The 25487-nt window shown below is 46.2% G+C and overlaps 1 protein-coding gene across 3 annotated transcripts in view; it reads right to left on the reverse strand.

The window, feature by feature from the left end:
• The window catches only part of CDK17 (cyclin dependent kinase 17), a 219809-nt gene that overhangs the window by 115105 nt on the left and 79217 nt on the right, over window positions 1-25487 (reverse strand). For 2 of the 3 annotated variants that reach the window (XM_068130388.2, XM_068130387.2), the window contains one exon: window positions 8062-8152. The exons of the other annotated variant lie outside the window; for it this stretch is intronic. The gene's annotated coding sequence lies outside the window, so the exon portion shown is untranslated. The remainder of the gene's footprint in view (window positions 1-8061; window positions 8153-25487) is intronic. 3 annotated transcript variants of the gene reach the window in all.

The following is a 25487-nucleotide window of genomic DNA, read 5'->3' on the forward strand; positions in this document are numbered from 1 at the left end:
CCCTAATGTTCTTTCTGGACAGGAAAGGTTTCCTCCTGGCACACCTCCCATGTAGATCAAATTTGTGGAGCCTCTTTCTAATGGTAGACTCGTGCACTTTGACATCAACAGTGGCAAAAGCTACCTGTAGGTCCCGTGATGACATTCTGAGGTTCTTAGAGACTTCTTTCAGCATCTTGCGGTCTGCGCTCGGGCTGAACTTGCTGGGGCGGCCTGGCCTGAACAAGTCGGCAGTTGTTTGGAATCTTCTCCACTTGTAGATGATCTTCCGGACAGTCGAATGATTGATTTCAAATTGTTTGGAGATCTTTTTAAATCCCTTGCCAGACTCGTAGGCATCTATAACCTTCTTTCTGAAGGCCTCAGAGAGCTCTTTTGATCGAGGCATGGTGACGCCGCACACTGCAACAACAAAGAGCAAACCAAACTAAATGTCTGAGGTTTAAATAAGACAGGTTCCTCCAAGATCCTCTCCAACGATGTTCTAATCATTTGCACCTGAGCTGGGGCGCACCTGATTCTAATTTTAGGTGTTTCAAGTAGTGATAAATGTAGGGGTGTATTTACTTTTTCCACATACGAAATTTGCATTTATGTTTATTTAAATTATACAATGGACTACAAAATGTAAATGTTTCATGATATTTGTTATATTATATCACCTTTATCTGTCAATATTGTTGAAATGAAGATCAAATAGCTGTATGTTGAAATATGTTGAAAAAGTCAAAACTTTACATGGGGTGTACTTACTTTTTCACGTGACTGTATATACGTAGAGCTTGCAGATAAGGTTTTTTGTGGTGGAAACCGATCTTTGCAACTACCCTCTGGAGCCAAACCTCAAAGCCTTTTTGAGACAATAACAAAACTTTAACCACTGTGCTCCAAACAGGCCTTTGTTCGGAAGCTCACTCAGGCACAAGAGCTCGGCATCTCCACATTCCATCAGCAGCCAATGGGTTGAGCCCATGAGGGAGCAGTGAAGGGTGAAATGAGCCGGTGTACAAGGTGAGCCTTCATGCCACGTACAAAGAACCTCGATAGTTACATGCTGCAACGACGGCACACATTTAAAATATGTAATGTGTTCTCTCTGTTGAGAAAGGACCACAATATATTGCGAAATAACTCGGGTATCATAGCGACAATAATTTTAAATGCAATTTGAAGCATTTTCATGAAAAAAGGTCACTCATGTTTATTTTACCACTTATACCCTACAAACATGAATAAAGGTGAATTACAAAAGAGAGCGTTGTTGACAAGCAGACTGATAAGCTGCTAAACAACCTAGGACGATCCTTTTTAGCTGCCTCCCACAAACTCCACATCTGTCTTCCCATTTAATCAATCCCATAAAAGAAAGAATTTGTAATAATGAAACCAGAGTGCCTAAAATGTCATGACAACAAGACAGAGTAATGGGAGCTCCGCATCACGGAGCACAACGTCATTCAGAAGGACCTTGAGCTAGTTATGCATGTCTATCTTATATCACTCACCACTGGGCATGTAATATCTCATGTATGTCACCTTCTTAAAAGAGTAAAGTTTTGAGCTCGCACACTGGCATGTTCAATCCTCCCTCCTGCAGCAAGCAGGGAGACATAGTATCAACATTTTATCTGCAACCTAAAATCCACTGATTCTTGGGGAGGAAATGCTGCAACCAGTAGACATAATTTGCAATAAAATCCCATCGGATATGCATTTGCTATATAGATAGATTGAATTCCTGTCTGAAATATGGCAAACCAATGAAGTGACGGGTTGATTGCGTGGCGGCTTGTGAGAAATGCTCAATCGGTGGTACAACTTGCTAATAACCATGATTGTCCCAGAGAAATGCCACCTCATAATCATTCATACCCCTGGTCAAAGCCCCAGTCAGTGTACTTGCGAACAAGCAAAAATGTCACAGCATAAAAATTTCGTGCAAATGATCCCTTCATGTACGCAGTGCAATATTTTGGAATACATTTTTTTTACTTGCTGCAGAATTTTTTAAATCTCAGCAATTAACGATTATAGCATTTAAAGTTATCGACTGAAAGTCTCTTTGCCCCTCCCAAGTAAAGTATTCGCTCAGGGGAACCCTTCTTTCTGAAATCCATTGAAAATCATTAATCACTGTCTAATTTTAAAAGAGAATTTTAAAAGAGAAGATGCAAGTATATGTAGACGTGCATTGGAGATTAACTCATCTACAAATATATAATGGTTCCATTCGTCATTTTTTTTAACCTAAGTCTTTGACGAACCTGCTGCCCATGCTGTCCATGTCTGACGTGTGACTGAAGGTGCCACAGGAATGTGGAATTTACTGGTTTCATGCTTTAGCATTCACCATTTCCGCATTGTTTGCTTGCTTTCCGCTCTCCACCCATGCCTGGCACAGGTACCTCGCTAGTAAAATATAATTCTCGAACTTGCTATAAAATTCCCTTCTGATAAACAGGAGCAAGATGAAGATCCAGAAGTGCATGATGATGTCCTAGGAGACCATGCAGACTTGTGTTGCCATGTGGATGCAGTATATGGATATATTTTTCCAGGGCTGAACAAACAATAATGTTGGGTGTGCTGCACAGAATCAGTAAGGCTGCCTTAAAAAGGTGACCTTGCTGCTCCAAACAACAAATGGAGGTTTTATGTATGAATATTATGAGCTTTGAATAACAAGCTATTTCACATCTTCTTTTATTAGTAGTATGTAAAAATGGTAAAAAAATTTTTGTCGACCAATGCATTACGTTTTCAGGTTGTCCGTCCGGCTGTCCGTCCGTGATATGTCTTCGTTACTGCGATAACTTGAGAACGGCTGAAGGGATCTTAGTCAAACTTGCTGCAGGTATGTATATTGTATAATGATGTAAAGATGAACTCATTAGATTTTGGGGTCCCAAGGTTAAAGGCCAAAGGTCAGAGGTCATGTCAGGTAAAATGTGATAACTTGAGAACAGCTGAATGGATTTAAATCAAACTTGGTACAAGTATTATGATGATGTAATGATGTGGGCGCAGGCATATCGGTCGATGTCGTGACATCGAAGAGTGTCGTTCTAGTTATATTTAATACAAGCAATGGTACCCAGCATTTCCCGATGCCATTCTATTCCTGTCGGCATTTTGAAGTAATCAAATTTTGTTTCTTCTCTACTTTTTGTGGGAACACTTCCATAAACCCACTAAGGAATGGGGTTAGGGATCATTTATTATTACCTTTCACATAGCTACAAAGGCTTGGGCACTATAGAGAGATTTTTTTTAAATCCAGAAAATAAAAAACTTTTTTTTTCTTTCAAAATTTTCAAAATATTCACACCACCCCCCCCCCCCCCCCCCCATTTTTTTTTTTTATACAAGATCGAGGCTCGTGAAAGAGCGAACATTAATCGCACAGAAAGACAAACCGACACATAAAACAAATAACATCGGGAGCGGTAGACAAGATGGGGAGAGAGGGGGAAGGACACAAACACAACATTTGAGAGCAGGGACCGAGAGACATGGAGACATCGAGAGATCTGTGGGAGGGAGAGGGCTTTTCGGGGGGGGCATGGGAAGGGGGGGGTGTGAGAGGTATAAAACATATGGACACTGCCAGAACTTCCAGGAAAGAAGTTGGAATTTCAAACAAGGTGGATCTGGAGTGAATTAGTGGGGGTAGAAAAGATCAAGGTTTTGGATGGGGGAAGATAAGAGATGGTGGTGAACAGCTGTTTTAAAGACCCGGAGGGAGGAGTGGGATTGAAGGGAGTGTGGGAGTTTGTTCCAGAGGCGGGAGAAAAGAGGAATGAAAGAGTGAAGGTGAGCAGAGAGCCGAGATTTCGGCAGTTTAACCATCAGAGGGTTGCTGGCAGATCTTGTGCGACGTGTAGGAATATTTGGGGGACAGAGCACAGAGAGAGCTGGGGGAGCAAGGCCGGAGAGGAGTCGGTAGAAGACAGAAAGACCACCTACCTGCCTGCGGTGAGTGAGTGAAAGACCCTCAGAGCTAGCTTCATCGCGGGAGATTCCAATGATTCTGAAAGCTTTGGTTTCAACAGCGTGAAGCCGAGCTAGGTGTGAGGCAGGAGCACCAGCCCATAGAGGAGAACAGTATTCCATTGAGCTGCGGATGAAAGCCTTGTATGTGGTGGGGAGCTCAGGTGTGCCGAGGAAGGACTTCGCACGACGGAGGATGCCCAGTCGGCGACTGGCTTTGGAGGCCAGCTTGGAAATGTGGTTTTCCCAAGAAAGATCATGGCAGATAGTGAGACCCAAAAGCTTGAGCGACAGAACTTCTTGGAGAGGATTGTTGACATCTTCACATCTTCCATTTCATTCTGCAAGAATTGCTGTTTGGTGTGCTGGTGGCCATTTCATTCTGCAAGAATTGCTGTTTGGTGTACTGGTGGCCATTTAGTAGATGGGAGGGTTCTCCAGTCGATCTTTTCGGAGAGACATAGTAAGAGTGTGAGATTTGTCAGGATTGAAAGACATGTTCCACTTGTTTGACCAGTCTGTGATTTTGTCCAGGTCTTCAGAGAGTGAGGAGGCTGCAGACTGCCGATCTGAGGGAAGAGGAATGGAGCGGCAGAGAGTGGAGTCATCAGCAAAGAGATAGAGAGGATTTTCCAGAGAGTCGGAGAGATCATTGATAAAGACCAGAAAAAGCACAGGGCCCAGCACACTGCCTTGGGGAACTCCAGCCTGAACAGGAACGGGAGATGAGAGAAATCCATTCAGGGCCACATGTTGACTACGACCAGAGAGGAAGTCTGCAAGCCATGCATGGAGATTTCCATGGATACCATAGGAGGAGAGTTTGGTGAGCAGAGCTGGGTGCCAGACCGTATCGAAGGCACGTGATATGTCAAGGGAGACAGCTCTGATTTCCTGTTTGGCATTGAGGCCCTCCATCCATTGTTGAGACAGCAGAAGCAGCATGTCCAGAGTAGAGTGACCTGGTCTGAAACCAAATTGATGATCAGAGATGAAGCCATTGGAGAAGAGGAAAAATTTCATATCCGAAGCAATGATGGATTCCATGACTTTGCTGATAATTGCGAGCAGGCTGATTGGTCTGTAGTTGCAAGGATCTGTTTTTGCACCTTTTTGTGTAAAGCGGTAATGTTTGCTGATTTCCAGGATGCTGGCAGATGACCTTGAGCAAAAGATAGGGTGAAAAGAACAGAGAGAGGGTGAGATAGAGCGGCAGAGCAGGATTTTAGGACCCGTGGGCTGATGCTGTTTGGTCCAGTTGCAGAATCAGAGTCGAGGTTTGACAAAAACTCCTCCACCTTGTCAGGAGAGAAGGACACAGAGTCCAGGAGCAGTTGGGTTCGACTGGGAAAGGTGGGAACAGAGAGAGATGGGTTTGGGACTAAAGATTTTGAGGCAAACACAGAGTTGAGGCATTCGGCTTTGTCACGTGCGATGTCAACTGTGTGGCCATTTGAGGTAAGGGAGGGGATGGAGGGGGAACAAACACCAGAAACGGATTTGACCAGATGCCACCAGGATTTGGAGGAAGGAGACAGGTTTGAGAGTTCATTCTTGAGTGAGGAGAGATAGTGCTTCCTGGCACTCCTGAGGGTAGACACACACTTGTTCCGAGCTTGGTGGAAGGAACTGAGATTGCCTTCAGTTGGATTAGCCTTCCAAGAGGCAAAGGCAAGTTGTTTCAGGGCAACTGCCTCCCCACAAGATTCAGTGTACCATGGACGGGAGGAAGGGTAAGACAACTGAAGGCGAGATGGGATAAATCTGTGCATGAGAGAGATCAGTTTGCTTTGGAAGAATTCCCAGGAAGAATTGATGTCAGAGGCAGTGGAGATGGGAGACCAATCCAGACGATTGTTGGCTGCTTGAAGACCGTCCCAGTCGGCCTGAGTGAAATGCGGTACAGAACACATATGAACAAAAGGTGGGAGCGGAGAGGAAGCCGTAGCCAGAGGTACTCCTGGGGGTGAGGAGGAGAGAGGGCAGTGCAAGGAGAGTGAGGAAGAGAGTTTTTGATAAAGATAGCCACCCCACCACCAGAGCGAGGCTCAGGTCTATCATACCGGAAGAGGGAGTAACCAGGAAGAGATATTAAGGAATCAGAGACATCTTGAAGGAGGAAAGTCTCTGTTAAGCACATCAAGTCTGGATTGTCAGAAGCAACCTGTATGGAGAGATCAGTCAGGTTTGAGCGAAGGCCCCGGATGTTTGAGGTCCATACCGTTAATGAAGAGAGAGGGGGAGCATCGGGTACAGGACAGGGGAGGGGAGGAGTAGGGTAAGATGAAGGATGAGAGGGGGAGGTATGGAGAGCAGTTGATAGTGTGTCAGAGATTACAGAAGAGTTCCAAGAAAGGGAAGGATGAGGAGGACGAAAGGTTTGATGGTGAAGGGATGAGGCACAGTGAGGGGTTGTTTGAGGGGGGGCAGAGGAAAGTAGAAGGTTGGGGGGGGGAGGAGGTATGAGATAGAAGGGAGCCGAAGTGGGGAGGAGGCAGCTTTGAGGAGGAGGGGGGAGGAGGGAGAATTGGAGAGGAGGGGTGTGGGGGGAGTTTAGGAGGGGAGGGGCAGGAGGGGAGTTTAGAAAGTGGATGATTAATGAAAGACGAACATTGATAACAAATTGGGTTTGTTGTGATTTTCAAGTTAGCAATCCGATTCAGAACGATGGAGGAGGGGTGGAATGAATGTGAATTTAGACCATGTAGTGAGGGAGACGTATAAGATATTGAATTTCTTTTTTTTTTTGACGTGGAAGGAGTTGGAGAGGAAATTGAGAAAAGCCTTTTAAATAGGAAGAAAAACAGCATGTTGTAATATACCACTGAATAAAACACTGAAGGGGAAAGGTTAAACATATTTAAATAATATTGAAACAGAACCGCAAACAATCTTATATGCACAAAATACCAACGGGGGGAGAGCCGAGAGGGACCACCACGAGTCACGTGGACAGGGCAAAAGGTGGATGGCAAGGAGATAATGGGGGCGGGGCGAACAGCACACCTGGACAGAAAGTACAGGATGAGACAACAGCACACGTGGAGAAAGGAAAATAAATGTTTTTTTTTGTTTTGTTTGTTTTTTTTGGGGGGGGGTGGGGGGGGGTGGGGGGGCGATTTAAAACGTCAGACAAAAAGTATTATGTTCGGGGTAGAAGGGAAAAAACTAAAAGCCAAGCAGAACACGATTAATTAATTACGAGTTACAGGAAATTCAAACCAAAACTAACTATAAACAAACAATAACGCATGGACGATAAAATAACGAGTTGAAATTTGACAAACACACGAATGAAAAAATAACCGCTTTGGATGCCCGGAGAGAACCAGGCCTCAAGGTCGGAAGCTTCAACAACTAGGCCGCGTGGCACGAAATACTCGACTATTTTATACAGGTATGAAAGATTAACACCGATAATCCTCCGAGGGACACGCAAAAGGTGCACACACGTAAGATAAATACAGTTTCGACAAAATACAAATGTGACAATTACTTAACTTCGAGCGTGCGTGAAGATCGTGGAACAGCTTCGAAAAACCGTAACCGCCCCGACGACGGTTGTCAGCTTTTATCCAAAAGTGAGCAAAACCTTACACACTATTAAAACGGTGTATGAGCTCAAGCATTACACCTGCAACCTTCGAGATATAGCCAAGCAGTGATGTTCTTGCAAGACAGAAGTTGATAATAGTTATGCAAATCCAATGCCAGATGGCTATCAGTGTGGCAGGTGAAAACTGAACCGAGTAGCCGACAAAGATCTTCATAAACAACAGAAATAAAAGAAAAAGGTTAGTGGTTGCAAATACCCTAGATGCTCTTCATTTCACTTGGTAGGATGCATTATTAAATCAGTGTTCTTCTCAAGTACACAAAATATAAATTAACAAAATATAAAATATAACTTCCATTCATCATCAAGATGCTACGACTTTGGAGCAAGCAAAGGTGCAGTTAAAGGGACAATCACATCAAACATAACACAGAAAAACAACATGATGATAAGTGAGTATTTTACACGAGTAGTTCAGCCATTATTGCCACTTCAGTGTGAGCTATTGATGATACCTGTTATTCTTTACTGATGAGAGAAAAAGATCAGCTTGCTGTACTTCTTCTTGATGTGCTCCTCACCTTGCTGTTCATTCATTGTTCGCATCTGGTGATGGAATCGGACTTTACAATAGCATTCAGAGACGTTCCAAATCAGTCCAAAACTGTGATTATTGTCAGCCTCTCAATCAAACATGTGTTCACTCAGCGAATCCAATGCAGATCCTCCAAATTTGCTACGCTGTCGCTTATGAGAGCTACTCGATAAGGATTTGGTTCACTTTTTAGCAATCATGCAGGGGCACAATGTATGTATTGATATATCTGCAAAATAATAAATGAAATTAAATGTCTGTGCCAAAATGTCCACCTTCATCAGGTTGCTTTCCCACTCAATATGTCTCTTCCTTACTTTGTTCCCGAGATTTATAGGGAGGAGGACGGGGAGAAAGGAGTAAGAGGATGGAGAAGAAAGGCAGGAGGATGGTGGAGGGTGGGGACCAGGAGGAGGGAGAGGGGAGCAAGAGGAGGGGTGAGCAGGGTGCAGGAGGAGGAGGCAGATGTGTGTTCCATTACCAATGAGCTTGTAGAGCGCTCGCCAAGTGGCTTAAGCACTCAGGCCAGCACTCCAAGGAGATGGTTGATAAGGAATGGCTGGCGTGGCGAGCAATAGGAAGCTGATTGGTAATGGAACATACCCCACATGGATGGGGTGGGGGAGTTAACTTTTCAATGCTAACTTTCCCAAGATGAAGGGAACCCGGCCTGTGCTCCTCAGGCACCATTGTCAATCTGGGCCTGATGATTCATCATCGTCGACTATTTTCATCACACGTGCCAAAAGAAAGACATTTCCGAGGCCTTACCAGAGGAGTTTGTGCAACCGAATGCTGCACACTGAGGCATTGTGATTTTTTCGATATAATTGATGAAAGCAAATATTTCAGGAAGTAAAATAATGGCATGCTAAGATGGCCACCGGAGCACTTCAAATTGGCTTCACTCGCGCTAATAGAGATACATGCGCATTGTACTTCAAGCCAGTTCCAGCTATATGATAAGACCTCCGTGACAGACAGACATCTCTCTTATAGTCCGGCAACTAAGCTAAATATAACATAACAATTGTGCATTTTGTGAGGAAAGCACCAAATTTGGCACACTTGTAGACTATCATATTATGAAAAGATCTGGATATTGGGCCATCTCAGATTCAGAGATTTGATTTTTGCAAGATTTGCAGATTTTGCAGATTTGCAAGCTGAGATTGCAACGCCAGGGACGGCCGACTCCTTCCTGCGAGCTGCCCACTCACCCGCACAAGAAGAGCTCATCAAATCACTGCAGCGGCACTGCACATCCTGCAACACCGTGCGTATGAACGCCACTGTATGACATATGCTGATGATGCAGAAGACTTGCCTGAGTTCGAAGACTGGTGTCACCAGAGAGGAGAAGACATTCCCAACTTTCAGTACTGGGCAACTGTGCTGGAACTAGAGATGTTGGTACTGGTCTACGTGCGTTCTCTGCGGCAGGCTTCATTCACGATGTACCTTGATGCCCTGACGGAACTGGTCCCATGGTTCCATGCCTTAGACCACACACACTATGCCAGGTGGGTCCCTGTTCACCTGAGGGACATGGTTGCACTCCCAATGAAGCACCCAGATGTAGCCAGAGAATTCAGGGCTGGCAACTTCACTGTACAGAAGACGAAGGTGTTCTCTTCGATCCCAATCGACCAGGCGCATGAACAGAATAACGCCTGCATCAAAGGAGATGGTGGAGCAGTCCGCCTCACTGACAACCCAAGTGTCCTGCGGCGTTGGATGATTGCCGGGCCAAAAGTTGCCAGGGCCATAGAAGAGTTCCAAGATGGCCATCAACACTGGGGGAGGCGAGAGGACACACGTCATCACGACCAGACACCAAGTGTGCAGACCTCTTTCGCCAAGGATGTCCGCGCCATTGTCAGCGTCATAGAAGAGCTTGGCAACCCCTTTGAGGAAGAGAGCATGGATCTGGTTGTCCTTGACACAAAGGAAATTGCAGGTCCTGCTGCAGTTGAGACTGTCAGGAATGTGAAGAAGATTGGCCAAGAGCAGTTCCAGGCTTTCACCAGAGAATGCCTGGTGGAAAGGACCAAGCCAATTGATGATGCAATTCGTCGGAACAAGCTGAAGGTGTCATTTTGGAAAATGGCTGCCACAGCCATCAGGGGCTGAATTTGAGATGGCCCAATATCCAAATCTGTTCATAATAGGATAGTCGACTCGTGTGCCGAATTTGGTGCTTTCCTCACAAAATGCACAATTGTTATGCTAAGTTGCACCACTATTATAGTATAGATAAACTGGTTGTCAGCTTTTATCCAAAAGTGAGCAAAACCTTACACACGATTAAAACGGTGTATGAGCTCAAGCATTACACCTGCAACCTTCGAGATATAGCCAAGCAGTGATGTTCTTGCAAGACAGAAGTTGATAAATAGTTATGCAAATCCAATGCCAGATGGCTATCAGTGTGGCAGGTGAAAACTGGACCGAGTAGCCGACAAAGATATTCATAAACAACAGAAATGAAAGAAAAAGGTCAGTGGTTGCAAATACCCTAGATGCTCTTCATTTCACTTGGTAGGATGCATTATTAAATCAGTGTTCTTCTCAAGTACACAAAATATAACTTCTTCCTTTTATGTTAAAACAGGATTTTCTTATTGAACCTTAATGACATCGTCTTCAGTCCCTGGTATCGTTTCAGTAAATCAAACTCTAAAACTTTGGGCTAATTAACACCTCAGCTTCAAACATTATTGGTGCATTTGCCGATTTCACACCCTTGCTGCACGATTTCACAAACCCTCGGGATAAGAGGCTGGCAGTAATAGCTGTACCTTTGCAAAGAAAGAGAAACACTCCTTATTCAAAATCTAGGATGTGCCTACCTGAAATAGTCAGCAAGTTAGGTTATCATAAATGCAAGAAAGGCACATTTACATTATAATGGTACATACTTTATACATGTACTCACATTCTAATTGTATGCACATTATAGATGTACTCACATTATAACTGTACATACTTTATACATGTACTCACATTCTAATTGTATGCACATTATAGATGTACTCACATTATAACTGTAAATACTTTATACATGTACTCACATTCTAATTGCATGTACATTATATATGTACTCACATTATAACTGTACATACTTTTATAGACATATTTACATTATAATTGTATGTACATTATATATGTACTCACATTATAACTGTACATACTTTATAGACATACTTACATGATAATTGTATGTACATTATAGACGTACTCATATTATAATTATTGGGGAAAATGCCAGGGGCATATAAAAGGCCGCTTTATATTCTTGGGGAAAATGTTAGGGGCACAGAAATGGCCCCTTTATATGGGATGCGCCATGTGGCAAACTATAGAAAAGAAGGGACATTCTTGGGGAAAATGCCAGGGGCATAGAAAAAGGTCCCTTTATATATGGTATGTGCCATGTGGCAAAGTATAGAAAAGAAAGGACATTCCATAGCTTGTAGAAAATGCCAAACTATAGAAAAGAAGGGACATTCTTGAGAAAAATGCCAGGGGCATTGAAAAGGTCCCTTTATATAAGGGTATGTGCCAAGTGGCAAAGTATAGAAAAGAAAGGACATTCCATAGCTTGTAGAAAATGCCAAAAATACAAAATAAGGGACATTCAAAAAAATCTCTTGTTGCATGCTGGACTACCCTTGTGTTCTGAGGAGGAACCAAGTAATGCTCTAGAAAAGTTCATATAATGGGGCACCAATTTGATTCATATAGCTACATGGACGTAAATGTCGATCCTCTGTTATCTCTTCATTTCAATGTTTCTTTTAAAGTCATACAAGGTCTTGAGGCTGCTAATCCCGCAATTAGCATCACCAGCAGTCAGGTGAAAGAAAAGCCGTTATGTCTCTTGAATTGAGCTGTTTGTCACTAGCTTCGTTCATCACTTACAGCTGGGCCATTATCTAATGAATGAATGAATGAATGATCGTTTTTTAAAGGCCATTTTTCCCCGCTAGAGCGGGGGTTAGCCATTATCTAATGATCAGTGAAAAGAGCTTAAGATCGACTGGATGATAAAGAGCTGGAGAACACCCACAGACAGCTGAGAGAAATTATTTTTAAAAGGCTGACGTCGAACAAATTGTTCCCTGAGGTTCAAAGAGGAGTCTTGTGTTCACCTCAGTGCTGCTGGATGCGCTGAACCTGCAAAGAGGGGCTACTGTGTCGCACCTCACCGAACAAGCTGCGTTCCTCGTTCCTTCCTCGGTCGGAGTGCCGAACGATCAGCCCCTCACCGCCCCTCCCTCCCCACACCCGCTACCTCCTACTGGTCTAGAACTGAAATGCCACCAGACTCCTGCTCTACATCCGGGCTTGCCGGTCATGTTTGTTGTGAATTTCCCAGTTTGTCCTAGTATTTGTGGCGTGAATGTATAAGGTAAAGCCTTTACCGTAAAGGGTTAAGTTCCTCTTTTCTCCCGCCTCTGGAATAAACTCCCACACTCTCTTCAATCCCACTCCTCCCGCCAGGTCTTCAAAACAGCTGTTCACCACCATCTCTTATCTTCCCCCATCCAAAAACCTTGATCTTTTTTACCCCCGTTAATACACCCCAAATCCACATCTCAATCCGCGACTTCATTCCTGAAATTCCTTGTAATGTCAATTTGTTTTGTACCGTGCACCCCTCTCCTCCAAACTCCCCGCCCCCATTTATTAAATCTGATTACTTCCATTAACCTGTGTGAGCTGGTTACAGTTCATCATTTGGTTATTAACCTCAGCGAGGTTAAAAAGCACGATCATGGGAAATCGGTAGCATTACCTCACAAGAAGCTTCATAAAACCACAACCGGATCATCCAATCCACCGTGCGGGCTTCCTTCCTGTTCATAGGGTGATCCTGACAGAGCGTCAGATTCTTGTAAGAGCTATCTGGATGCCGAAAACTGAAGTGAAGATCAATTCGGCTTTCCCAGCGGATGGTGATGGGCTTTTCCGACAATCCGTCACTAAATTGGTGATCGTGTGGGTGGAGAATTTGACCTCGAGTCCATCTAGTGGTGTACTTTGGTTCGTCAGGATTGGGATCGGGACACTCGTCCAAATCCGGCAACCATAACCATAAATAATTATCGACTTATTCGGTTGAAAAAAGAGAGTGTGTACTACTGGCTACTAATAGGTGGTATCTGTGGCCTACGTGAGCACATTCTGTGTGGACAAACACCCAAACAAACAGACCCAAATGCAATACCCTCTCCTTTGGCAATGGTAAGAAGTGAAGCCAATATGGTGACATTTGAAGATGACAGGAAATTGCAGTGAAATTATGTTGCTTGTCTTGACAATAAGTGCAGGAGACACTCTTTCTGTTACTGTCCAAACTGGTGTGTGAAAGAAAAGTGCCTTGATGTATAGCTTACCATAGGTGCAGATGTAAAAGATAATGTAACTCTTGACAAGAGCAGTATAAGTAACAGAAGCTACCTCATTATTGGTGTTTCCCACTACACGTGTGATAAAGCTCAAAATGCAGCATCAAGTGGTGAAGACATTGATCATTCTTTAGGGGAATTCGATGCAGTATCACACTCTTTCCAAAAACGCTTTATTTAAACTTGCTGAAAAAGTTAACGACTGACCAGGTGCAAAAACAATGTAAATGAATCGTCCCGTGTTATATTAAATGTCCATGAGCTTTACTGCTCTCTTTCTTAGCTCAATTCTTTTCCTTCTTTTGTGAAGTGAAACTGTACATTTATTTTGTGCTGCATCAAGTGAGCTTGCTAAAGCTCCATTGAAACGGTTTCTGTTCCCACCACGGAACAAATGAAGTTCGGAACAGTGCAATGAGATGTGGAAAGATTCCAAAATGGGAAAACGTGCGTGGAATGACAAACAGCATACAGAGACTTGTGCTGTCTGAGCAGACAAAAGGTGGGAAAAGTTCTGGGTGGCAAAGGAAGGAAAGGTGGTAAGGGGAACAGGATAGGGAAAAAAAAGTTAGACAATGAGTAGAGGTAGAAAGAAATGAAAGGAGTAGCAGTAACTAAGAATGCAGTATAAATGTGAAATAAGTGTGGGGGTGAGAGGACGGGGGCAGAGAAATGAACTTCTGCAATTTTAGCCTCATTGTTCCTAAAACTAGTTAAGTGATACAACATACTCTTAAGCAGCATAGATTTTGCAATGCTTAAAGTGTAAATGAGCTTCTGAAGCAAAATAGACGGTACATAGGTCAGGATAGAGAAGAACCATTAGAGAAGACCAACTATATTTATGGAAAGAGCAGTGAAAAAAGGGATCAAAAATGGGAAAATTGAACTAAAGAGTAAAAAGGAAAACAATACAACAACTCAGATCTTATTTATAACAGACTGTGTAAACATCAACAGCCTAAATGTCCTCTGCTTCGCAAAGGCCTGTTCTTTCTCAAATAGACTGGAATTTTGTTATTTATGATCATTTTTCATTATGCACCCCATCTGCCGGCATTAGTTGGTGGACGTTAAAGATCCCACAGTGTCCCTCACGAAGAGTAGGCGAGCTGTCACCGACACCGTGGCCAAATTCCAAATTCCTGCCCTAACCTTAGTTGAACGTCACGCCTGGCCAGACAGATGCTGAAAGACTTGGGGAAAGCCTCCCATGGCCAAGAACGTGGGAATAAATGTGGCCGTTAAAGAAGATGACTTATTCTTCCGTATCCCTCCGAATATCTATTCATGCATCTCAAATTTTTTAATTTGCTCTTCATGTTAATCAACTATCTTTGCAACTTGAATTTCATGTTCCTGCCTAACGTCCTAGAAAGGAGTGTATTACGTTTGGAACATATTTAGTTGTGGCCAAAAATATTGGCACCCTTGCACAATTTTCAAATAACTCACAATTTTCTCTAAAAATAAGTTGAAAATGACAAAAGTATTTCGTCTCCACAATTCATTATTTCACTGTACCTATTACAGAACCTTTGTTTTTGATTCAGAACTTAATATCAGAGTTTTTCAGAGTTTCAGAGTTTTTTCCGGTCCGGTCGTGAGAGGACGCTGGCGTCACTTGCTCGCTGCTTCTCTGACTGGACCATTGTCCGTATCTTGCTTTCCTGGTGGTCGTGGCGGATTTTTGGCCATTGAGTCTGCCCTCTGCACGGTCCCGGCTCTGCTCTGCTGCTCCTGGCTTCACCTGCTCGGCTCCTTCGCTGTTTCCTCGGGCTCACTCTCGTGGGTTGTGCCCATTGTTTGCAGCGGCGGTGGTGGCGGTTTGCCGCCGTGATCTTGATTAGCGGCGGCGGTCGTTTGCCGCAGCATTTGCCGCTTTGCCTCCTCAACCTTGGCCTCGTGCTCGTCTCTTCGCTCCTGTCTGCCCTCTGCATGGTCCCGGCTCTGCTCCTGGCTTCACCTGCTCGGCTCCTTCGCTGTTTCCTCGGGCCCACTCCCGTGGGTTGTGATGATTGTTTCGCCTCCTCACCCTTGGCCTCGTGCTCGTCCCTTCGCTCCTGCTGGCATGGCTCTGCGGTACTCCGCCGCAAGGCTTCTCCTGCTTAAAACCCGCTCCACCCCATCATGCATCTCTGCAATCAAATCGAATGGACTCCTGCGTCGACCCAGGTACATTCACCGTGGCTCCGGTCGTAAGTTTGTTTATTTACAATCAGGTCACTCCATCCCCATCCTCTGGTCGGCTCAGCGCACTCCCACTCATCGTCCCAACACACCTGGTCACAACAACGCACAAAATCGCACCACCTGTCTGCGAACCCTGGCCAAATCACCTGGATTCATACCCGCCGTACAAAACAACATCAAGCTCACCCTGTTCAATACCCGGTCCCTCAACAACAAATGCCTCATCCTGAACGACTACATCCTGGAAAATAAACTGGACTTTCTCTGTCTCACTGAGACCTGGCAACAACCACTGGACTACTACACGCTCAACCTCACCACACCCAATGGATATTCTTACATCAATAAACCACGCTCGGAGGGCCGAGGTGGTGGAATTGCCGTTATTCACCGACAAGACATCAAGACCAACCTCATCTCCATCTCATCTGCTCCATCATTTGAACACCTGGCTTTTAAACTCTCTGGTCACACACAGTCAGTCATGGCTGTTGTCTACCGCCCTCCCAAACCACACCCATCATTCCTGTCTGACTTCTCCTACTTTCTGACCCAGCTATGTTCCCTCTCCCCCTCAATCCTCCTCCTTGGTGATTTCAATATCCACATGGACTCCACTGACTCCACGCTAACCACTGACTTCACTGATTTACTCACCTGCTTTAACCTCACTCAACATGTCAACTTTCCTACCCATAACCGTGGTCACATTTTGGACCTTGTCTGCTCTACTTGACTAATTTTGCACCATCTCTCTGGCTCCGACCTCACTCTCTCTGACCACCTAGCCATCACTCTGACCATCAACATCCCCACCCCAGCACCAAGGCATTATCGCACTATCAACTTCCGTAAGCTAAACGCTCTTTCACCTACCTCATTCTCATCGACCCTCTCTGAAAAAATGTCCACTTCTCCCTTCGTTGACCTCCACACCCCTTCTGACCTCACTGACTACTACAACCACACTCTCTCCTCCTGCCTTGACCAACTTGCGCCTATAAAAACCAAAACAGTTTCTTTCACCCATTCTGCTCCCTGGTTTACCCCTGAACTCCGCCTGATGAAAACTCGTGCTCGCCAACTTGAAAGACTCCGCAATAAAACAGGTCTCACAGTTCACTCCCAGGCCTACAAGGACCACATACAACACTATAAAGATGCCCTCTCCCGCGCCCGCTCCGCCTACTACTCTCAAATTATCCACTCTGGCTCCGGAAACCCAAAAGCACTCTTCTCTACAATAAACAAACTCCTAAGCCCCCTGAACACCACCACCCAGTCATTCACAATAGACAACTGCATCTCCTTCCTTTCATTCTTCCAACGCAAAATTGAAAACATCTACAACAGCTTGACCACCGCCGCACCCGCTCCCCCTCAAACCACCTGCCCCCCCTTATCCTGCCATCCCCTGTCTCAATTCTCCCCAGTCTCCCCTACTGACCTCTCTGAACTCATCGGAATGAAAACTGCCACCTGCACTCTTGACCCCATCCCCTCCAGCTTTGTCAAGGCCTCCCTTCCTGCTCTCTCTCCACTTATCATTGCAACAATAAACTCCTCCCTGTCTACAGGCATCGTCCCACCATCCCTCAAAATTGCTGCTGTTACCCCCATTCTGAAAAAACCTGGACTAAACCCTGACACCCTAAATAGCTTCAGACCCATCTCGAACCTACCCTTTCTGTCAAAGGTTTTGGAACACGCTGTAGCCACTCAACTCAAACATCACCTCTCTGCCAATAACCTGTATGAAACATTCCAATCCGGATTCCGCTCCAACCACAGTACTGAACCTGCTCTCCTCAAAATCACCAACGACCTTCTCCTCTCCTCTGACGCTGGCAACCTCAACATTCTCATCCTCCTCGACCTCAGCGCCGCCTTTGACACCATCGATCACACCATCCTCCTCACCCGACTTGAAACCACCTTTAACATTACCGGCACTGCCCTCTCTTGGATTAAATCATACCTCTCTGACAGACGTCAGTTCATCTCCATCAATAACTGCAAATCCCCCACTGCTCCCCTCCCCCAAGGTGTCCCCCAAGGTTCAGTTCTTGGCCCCCTCCTCTTCATCCTTTACCTGTCCCCCCTCGGTCACTTAATCCACCGTCATGGTCTCCAATTCCACTGCTTCGCCGATGACATCCAGCTTTTCATCTCCACCAAGTCCATCTCCACCGCCACCCACTCTATCCTGACAAACTGCATCACTGAAATAAAATCCTGGCTTCAAATCAACTTCCTCAAACTTAACTGTGATAAATCTGAAATAATCATCATTGGCCCAAAAACGCTCACCAAGTCCACCCATAACTTTGCCCTCAACATCGACGGTTTCCCAGTATCCACCTCCCCTCACATCCGGAATCTTGGCATCATCTTTGACCAAACCCTCTCCTTCGACAAATACACTAAACAGATCACAAAGACAGCCTTCTTTCACCTGAAAAACATCGCCCGTCTCCGTCCATCCCTCTCCTCCGTGGCTGCAGAAACCCTCATCCACGCCTTCATCACTTCCCGTCTGGACTACTGCAATAGCCTCCTTTATGGTTCACCCTCAACAATCACCAATAACCTCCAATACATTCAGAACTCCGCTGCCCGTCTACTCACCCATTCCCGGACCCGTGACCACATCACCCCCGTCCTTTACAAGCTTCACTGGCTCCCCATCTCCCAGAGAATCCAGTACAAAATCCTCCTCTTGACCTACAAAGCCCTCCATAACCTGGCCCCATCCTACCTGGCTGACCTCCTCTCCAGACACACTCCCACCCGCAACCTCCGCTCTGCTGGTACCAACCTCCTGACCCCCCCCCCCCCCAATCCGGACCAAATTTAGATCCTGGGGGGACAGGGCCTTCTCCATCGCTGCTCCCACCCTCTGGAACTCGCTACCTCACACCATCAGAGACTCCTCCTCACTCACCACATTCAAAACATCACTCAAGACCCACCTGTTCAACACTGCATTCAACATTTAACCCACAGCATCTAACCCCTGACTATCTCCTCTCCTTCTCCCTCCTTTGTGCTTTGAATATTTCCCTATTGATTCTTCTTTTTTTTGCAATTGTTTTTATGTTTTGCTATGCATTATGTTTTGCACTCTGTCAAAGCGTCTTTGGGCTTCCTGAAAAGCGCTATATAAAATAAATGCATTATTATTATTACTAATATATTGTTGCGAATATGGAATTTGGCCTCCATATCCGCTTGTAAATATTCCCCTATTTCCCCAATACTCCCCAACTATCCCCAATCCCCCATTCCCTAGTCCCATTGTCTGTAAACAACACTCTGTAGAACCGACCTTCCCCTTTTTCCCCCATTAAATGTCGTGCCCAGGTCCACCGCATCTCACGTAGACAACTTTCGGACATCTTGCTAGTTATTCTTAGTCTATGTCAGTTAAGGACTCCTTTCCATTAATTCTGACTCTTCGTTGCACCAGAATGTGATTATATGGCACCAGTAGTGAGTTTAGGACCTTCCCATACCTCCTTCCATCTTCTTCCCCAAACAACAACAACAACAACAACTACAGCTACAACAACAACTACAACCACGGCGCGCGGGGGGAGTGTGCGTCCTCCCACCAGCTCGGTTAGCCGCCATGACCATGCGCTCCACGGGGTTACCACAAAGGGGCTCCCTGTCAGCCCCTCGTCAAGGGCGGAGCCGGTAACCCCCCCGCATGCACCCAATGAGAAGCAACGAGCCGATTCCATCTGGGGCGGAGCTAACGAGCCGAGGGCGTGTCACTCCCCGCCGGATATACGCAGCGACTTACCGGATGTGAGGTCAGATGCGCCCCCAGCTTGAGACGACAAGACGCCACTCCGAGCGCTGAGAGACCTCCTGCATCTTTTGGGCCGCGCTATCCTGTCCCTGAGCACAAGGTGCACCTTGTGCTGGCCATCGAATACCCGCTTTCCTTGCCATCAATCCCCGTGTGAGTCAGCCTTTTGTCCCGTTTATCTGTCGTCTGTTGGGGTTAATATAAGTGTGTCTAAGTGCCTGTCTTTCTATGATGTCCCTCTTGTAGTTGTAATCTAACCTTCCGAACGAATATAATCTCCTCCGGAGGTCTTGAGAACCGTATCCCTGGTGTCGTGTCCTTTTAATCCCAGCCGTGTGTCCTTTTCCTTCATTGATCTAGCGTAGCGCGATTAGTCAACGTTCGGGTATAATCGGGTAACTTGTGCAGACGTGGTCATACCAAACCGCTCGGTAAATAACATCTAAGCCGCGTCTGTAACAATATCATTGAACCATTCCTGGGTGCTTTTTGAAGTGTGTTTGGGGCCATCCTCCTGCTGCAAGACCCATGACTTTCGACGGAGACCTAGCTTTCTGACACTGGGTTGAACATTGCGCTCCAAAATGCCTTGGTAATCTCCTGATTTCATGATGCCATGCACACATTCAAGGCACCCAGTACCAAAGGCAGCACAGCAACCCCACAGCATCACTGAACTTCCTCCATGTTTGAATGTAGGGAATGTGTTATTTTCTTTGAAGGCTTCATTTTGTTTTCTGTAAACATAGAGATGATGTGCTTTACCATAAAGCTCTAATTTGGTCTCATCTGTCCACAGGACATTCTCCCAGAAGGATTTTGGTTTGTTCAGGTGTGTTTTGGAAAACTCCAGTCGGGCTCTCTTATGTCTCTCTCAGTAGTGGGGTCCTCCTGGGTCTCCTACCACAGAACCCCATTTCATTGAGTTGGCGACAGATGGTGCGAGTTGAAACCGTTGTACCTTGTGTCTGAAGGTCAGCTTGAATCTGTTTGGCAGTTGATTGAGGTGCTTTCTCCACCATTCGAACAATCCTTTGCTGCAATCTTCGAACAAGTTTTCTCTTGCGGCCACATCCAGGGAGGTTGGCTACAGTGCCATGGGCCTTAAACTTCCTGATAACATTGCGTACGGTGGACACAGGGACATCAAGGTCTCTGGAGATGGAATTGTAGCCTTGAGATTGTCCATGCTTGGCTACAATCTTGTCCGACCTCCGCAGACAATTCTCTGGTTTTCTTTCTTTTCACCATGCTCAGTGTGGTACACACAGTGACACAAAACAGCAGAATGACTCCTTTTCTCCATTCAAACTGGTTGAATGAGTGATTTTTATATTGCACGCACCTGCAATTCACCACAGGTGAGTTCAATTCCAAAGTAAAGGAGAATCACCTGCTTGAAATCTAATTATTTCTAACAACTTCTGAAAGGTGCTGTTACATATTTATGGGAATGTATGTGAAGTACCATTCAGGTTGCTTATCCGTGTGTATTATATTAAGGATTGTTGTGATGGGAGGGTCAGGAGCCCTTCGGAACCAGTGGCCGGAAACGGAAGTGGCCGGAAACGGAGAAAGAAAAAGACACGAGGAGAAAAAGGACGGGGATAGTTCTTCCTCGCCCCGCGACGACGAGAAGGTGGAATCGACCTTGCGCTGCGCGGAAAACAGGGGCGTTCCGAAACCCGTTTGGCGAGAGGAGTTACCTGGCCGCGTAATTACCTTTGGACACGTGAAGTCCCCGTGAGTTCGTGCACGGAACGTACGGGTCGCACTTTGGAGCCTCGCACGCGTTACAAACCGCGCTCGGTTTTGCCCGTCTACAAGGACGCGTACGGGTCGCACTTTGGAGCCTCGCAGGCGTTGCAAATCGCGTTTGGGTTTCGCCCCGTCTACAAGGACGCGTACGGGTCGCACGTTGAGCCTCGCTCGCGTTGCAAACCGCGTTTTGGTTTTGCCCCGTTGCTTGGCAAGGAGGTGCGCTGCAACAGCTGTCCCCGGTACGAGACGGCACGTTGGAGCACGTCCGCCCGGGGTTCGTTCAACCGCCCGAGTGCGGTGACGGTGACTATCCTCTTGGTCAAGAGGGGCCCAGAGACATTGTGCGGGACCGAGACCAAAAGGGTTTCGTGAGTACTCCCCGGGACACACATGTATAAGATGGCCATCTTAATCATAGGGAATTGATTGTGAATTGGGAATTGGTGAGGATTATGTATTGTTGATTGCTCGGGGAAAATCTCCGTGGTTGTGTCATTGAAATATTGTTGATGGTTGTGTCATTGAAATTGTTTGGTATCATTACCCTTGAAATATATCCTTGAACGGCAGTTGTCTCTTGGGTGAAATTCATATGGCTTGCGTGGCGAAAGCGCATATATAATACAGCTTTCTGGCGAAGTTCCTCTCACGGTCCGGGGGTCACTGAGACCAGGTATTCACCGAGGGGACCACGTAACAGAATTGGGGGCTCGTCCAAATTACGATTTGCGGTTTCGCAATTGGGTCTACGTCCGGGATTTAAAATTGTATAAAATAATAAAATAATAATATTTTTTATTAATTAAAATTTATTTATTAATTATTAATTGGTAAATATTTTTTTTTTTTTGAGAAATTGGGGTAAAGTCTTGGGTGAAGGTTAACAGGTGTTAACGATAGGCACCATGGCGTTTGTGGCACAGAACTTTGGGGTAACACCGAGTGAGGCACAGTTCCGAGCGTTGCTAAAGTCGGACCTCTTGAAATTGGCCAAACATTTTAACTTGGAGGTCCGAACTAATTTGAGGAAGGCAGAGTTGCAGGCCACGGTGATACAATCTATGGTGGGATTAGGAAAATGGGATGAGTTAGCCTGGGAGTGGCTACCCGAAGAACCAGAAGACGTTGAGCTCCGGAAACTGGAGTTGCAATTACGGAGCCAGGAACGGATTAAAGAAGAAGAAAGGAAAGCAGAAGAGAGGAGGGAAGAGAAACAAGCGGAGGAAAGGAGAGTGGAACGAGAACTCCAGGAAAGGTTAAAAGAAGAAGAAAGGAAAGCAGAAGCGAGGAGAGAAGAGAAACAAGCAGAGGAAAGGAGAGTGGAACGAGAACTCCAGGAAAGGTTAGAAGACAAAAAAGCAGAGGAAAGGAGAGTGGAACGAGAACTCCAAGAAAGGTTGGAAGAGAAAACAGCACAAGAAAGAACCGAGGAAAGGAGAGTGGAAAGAGAACTCCAGGAAAGAAGAGAAAAGGAACAAGCAGAGGAAAGGAGAGCTGCAAGGGACCTCGAAGCAGAGGAGAGAAAAGCGGAAAGGGAATTAAAGGAACGTGACATGGAGCTTCAGCAAGAAATCAAATTCAAGGAGCTGGAGTTAATGAGAGAACGGGGAGAGGCACCACCCTTGCTGACGGGGTCGACACCTAACCAGAAAACCTGGGATGTGGGCAGACATGTGAGGCTGGTTCCACCGTTCAGTGAAAAAGAAGTCGCGAAATTTTTTCCACACTTTGAGAAAGTGGCTCGACAATTAAACTGGCCGGAGGAGGCCTGGACCATACTCGTGCAAAGTGTGCTGGTGGGGAAAGCTCAGGAAATTTATTCGGCGCTACCAATGGACCAATGTGCAGATTATGAGGTACTGAAGAAGCACATCCTCAAGGCCTATGAGTTGGTTCCGGAAGCTTACAGGCAAAAATTCAGGAATGCCAGGAAGAGGGAGAGTGAGACCCATGTGGAGTTTGCCAGAGTGAAAGAAAACATGTTTGATCGGTGGTGTGAGTCAAAAGGAGTCGGGAAAGACTTCGAGAAATTGCGGGACTTGATCCTGGTGGAGGAATTCCAGCAGTGTGTCCACGAGGACATCAAAGTGTAACTGCAGGAAAAGAAGGTACCAAAGTTGTGGGACGCAGCCACCATGGCAGATGATTATGCCTTAACCCACCGAATAGGGGTCCAGGAACCTAACTCCTCGCCTAGATCTCCGCAGGGGAGGTGGGGAACAGCAGGTGCGGAGAACGACCATACATGGCGGCGGCCTCGAGAGGATTATGGGGACAACTATGATACCCCCACCGGTTCGAAATCGGAGGGATGAGGGCCCAAGACAAACTTATAGTTCGGGGGGCCCGAGGCAGACCACGAGTTTTTCCTCCGGGCCTACTTGCGCTTTTTGCAAGAAACCTGGACACTTGATGTCCAGTTGTTACCGCAGGAAAAGCGAAGACCCAGAGCGGAGTCCGACTACTACGACTCCAAACGCAATGGCCATTGTGAGAAATCGCCATCAAAAGGGTTACCAACCCTTTATTTCAGAGGGGTTTGTGTCACGGGATGGAGCCTCGACTAACCGGAAACCGGTTAGGATATTGAGGGACACAGGGGCACATCAATCTTTAATGCTTGAAGGCATTTTGCCATGGTCCGAGGAGACGGCAACGGGGGATAGTGTTCGTTTACAGGGGATCGGGGGCGGTGTTAGTGCTCCCCTTCATGTCATCCATTTGGAGTCCGATTTGGTGTCAGGACCGGTCACCGTCGGTTTACAAGCCACGCTTCCTGTAGAGGGTGTATCTGTGGTTATTGGGAATGATTTGGCCGGGGGTCAAGTTTATGGTAACCTGAGGGTTGGTAAAGAGCCCAGCAGGGAAAATAACGCCACACCAGCTCGGGATGGCGACAAAAGTGCCAAGTTATTTGTAGGGGGACTGAACTTCAAAACAGAGGAAGAAGTTCTGACCTCTGTCTTCAACAGATATGGGCCGCTGGTGGAAGTGCGGTTGGTAAGAGACTGGGAAACGCAACAGTCAAGAGGGTTCGGCTTTGTCACGTTTGCCAGCACAAAAGACGCCAGAGAGGCAGAGAAGAATTGGAATGGCAAGGATTTGGAGGGTCGGACCATAACAGTAGGGAAGGCATTTCGAGGCGTCGAGAGGTCTACAGGAGAGGACAACTGGGCGGTAGTTTTGGTGGTGGCCGAGAAGGAGACCGCTATTCATGGGACTACAGGGACCAGTGGTCCCACCATAATTATTAGGGAAGTTCTGAAAAGTTGAAGCACTGAAGGCGGCGGAGCCGCCGAGCCAAGATTCCTACACGAATTAACCGTGAACGCCGTTCCTAAAGGCGTCCAGGCAGGGAACTTTCATGCACGGACTAACCGTGAACTCCACGTTCCTCAAGGCGCCCATGTAGAGAACTTTCCTGCACGGACTAACCGTGAACTCCGCGTTCCTAAAGGCATCCATGTAGTGAATACTCGGCTTGGCCTCCCGGAAAAAGTGCTATCGAGTTGCGTAACTTTGGATCTTTGATCAACCCCTTAACCTTCATTCCCAAGATACGGACGGGCAAAGTCAGAGGGTCCTGAGATGGAGTTTGATTTGGCAGGGACAAGGTCGTTGTTGGTACTTAGTCCAGAGGGAGTAATCTGGAGGGGTTGGGGTGAAATTGTGGTTGCTTTATTTTTAAGTGATAACTGTGCCCGGGGGGAACGGATAATGTGGGGGGGGTTGAGTTATCTGGTTTGTTTCTCCAAATTGGCCGGCAAAGAAAGTTTTCGCTGGGTTCAAACTTTCTTTCTTGAAGGGGGGGAGTGTTACATATTTATGGGAATGTATGTGAAGTACCATTCAGGTTGCTTATCCGTGTGTATTATATTAAGGGTTGTTGTGATGGGAGGGTCAGGAGCCCTTCGGAACCAGTGGCCGGAAACGGAAGTGGCCGGAAACGGAGAAAGAAAAAGACACGAGGAGAAAAAGGACGGGGATAGTTCTTCCTCGCCCCGCGACGACGAGAAGGTGGAATCGACCTTGCGCTGCGCGGAAAACAGGGGCGTTCCGAAACCCGTTTGGCGAGAGGAGTTACCTGGCCGCGTAATTACCTTTGGACACGTGAAGTCCCCGTGAGTTCGTGCACGGAACGTACGGGTCGCACTTTGGAGC

The sequence above is a fragment of the Myxine glutinosa genome, chromosome 11 (assembly GCF_964187855.1).
Source record: "Myxine glutinosa chromosome 11, kmMyxGlut1.1, whole genome shotgun sequence".
Classification (NCBI taxonomy): domain Eukaryota; kingdom Metazoa; phylum Chordata; class Myxini; order Myxiniformes; family Myxinidae; genus Myxine; species Myxine glutinosa.